Here is a 1,744-nt window from a genome sequence, read left to right as displayed (position 1 = left end):
CGCACCTCGCGTGCACCTTCGCCAGGGTGGGCACCTCGGTGCGCACACCTTCTCAATGTTTTCTTGCCTTTTCTGGAAATTGGTGAAGGCAGCGCATCAAAGGTGCGCACCTCGGTGTGCTCCGAGGTGCGAACCCGAGAGCGCTCCGAGGTGCCCACGAAGTCGAAAGTCGGGTTAATTGCATTGTTTTCCCCGGGTGCGCTCCGAGGTGCGCAACATCGGCGCGCACCAAGGAGGGCTCCGAAGTGTGCTCCAAGGTGCGCACGATGGCGTGCACCTCTGGTGCGCACGATTCGGAGCTCGGTTTGACCGGGGTGCGCACACCTTGGCTGGGTTGCGCACCTTTTGTGCGCTCCAAGGTGCGCACGAAGTCGGAGCTCGGTTTGCCCCGGGTGCGCACCTTCGCCAGGGTGCGCACCTTGATGCGCACGCCTTGGCTGGGCTGCGCACCTTGGTGGGCGCCATGGTGCGCACCTTTCGTGCGCTCCAAGGTGCGCACGAAGTCGGAGCTCGGTTTGCCCCGGGTGCGCACCTTGGTGGGCGCCATGGTGCACTCCGAGGTGCCCAAGATTGGTGCGCACCAAGGAGCGCTCCGAAGTGCGCTCCAAGGTGCGCGCGAAGTCGAAAGTTGGGTTAATTGTCCGGTTTGCCTCGGGTGCGCACCTTGCGTGCACCTTCGCCAGGGTGGGCGCCTTGGTGCGCACACCTTGGCTGGGCTGCGCACACCTTGGCACCCGCGTTTCCTTCATTTTAAATTTTTTTTTTTTACAATCTCTCAAGTGGGAAATTCTATAATCTCAACTTTTTTTGCCTTTTCAGGAAACTTTTGAATGGAGCGCATCATTGGTGCGCTCCGAAGTGTGCTCCAAAGCTCTCTCCAGCTGCGTGCACCTGCCCCGGCCGCGCACCCGGCCCCGCCCAGCTTCGCTCACCTGTCCCGGGCGTCTGGTGCGGAACCTTAGAGTAAGAAACATCACCGTGCACCTTGGCCAACGTGCGCGACTCGACCGAGCGCGCACTGGCCGAGGTGCACACCGATTTCACCTGGGTGCGCGCGCAGCACCTCGGGCGCACCGGGGTGCGCGCACAACGCCCGGGTTGCACCGTGGCCTGTGTGCTCGGGGCGCCTCGGGTGCGCGCTCGGTGTCGCCCCCCGCGCGCGCGGTAGTGCGGGCAGCGCACCCCGGCCCGGCCCGGCCCCGACGAGAACGCAAACGGGCAAAAGGTTTATTCAAATAGCATTGCGACGCCCGGCGAAAAACTAAAAAAGGGTGCAACACCGGGACTTCCCGGGAGGTCACCCATCCCAGTACTACTCCGGCCCAAGCGCGCTTAACTGCGGAGTTCTGATGGGATCCGGTGCACTAACGCTGGTATGATCGCACCCGTTATGAGCTTGTCGCAGTGTGTACTTAGCAAACCGCGACCCACGTGCGAATCCACCCCGGCCACCCACCCCCGTCGAGGTGCACACCCTCCCTCGCGAAGTGCGCCCCGTTCGCCAAGTGTGAGCCCTGCCCGGGTGCGCGCACCTTGCTAGGGCGTCGGGTGTGCACCCGGCCCGGCCTACGTGCGTGCACCTGGAGGGGGCGTCGTGTGCGTGCAGTGTCCCGTCTGCAACGCGGTGCCCACACACCACCTCGGGCGCAACGACCTGCGCTCACATGTGGGCCGAGTGCACCTTGGTGCATGTTCGGGGCGCCTCGGGTGCACGCTCGATCTTGCCCCGGTGCACCAAGGCGCT

General features: G+C 64.2%; 1 non-coding gene across 1 annotated transcript; it reads right to left on the bottom strand.

Annotated features, from left to right (window-relative positions):
- Window positions 1-1,268: 1,268 nt before the first annotated feature.
- LOC131866180 (5S ribosomal RNA) lies at window positions 1,269-1,387 on the bottom strand. The gene has a single exon (XR_009364811.1). It is a non-coding gene; the product is annotated as a 5S ribosomal RNA (ribosomal RNA).
- Between the last annotated feature and the right edge of the window lie 357 nt (window positions 1,388-1,744).

This window comes from Cryptomeria japonica, unplaced genomic scaffold (genome assembly GCF_030272615.1).
Source record: "Cryptomeria japonica unplaced genomic scaffold, Sugi_1.0 HiC_scaffold_133, whole genome shotgun sequence".
Classification (NCBI taxonomy): domain Eukaryota; kingdom Viridiplantae; phylum Streptophyta; class Pinopsida; order Cupressales; family Cupressaceae; genus Cryptomeria; species Cryptomeria japonica.
Note: the sequence above shows the minus strand (reverse complement) of the source record. Positions and strands in the feature narration are given on the sequence as shown.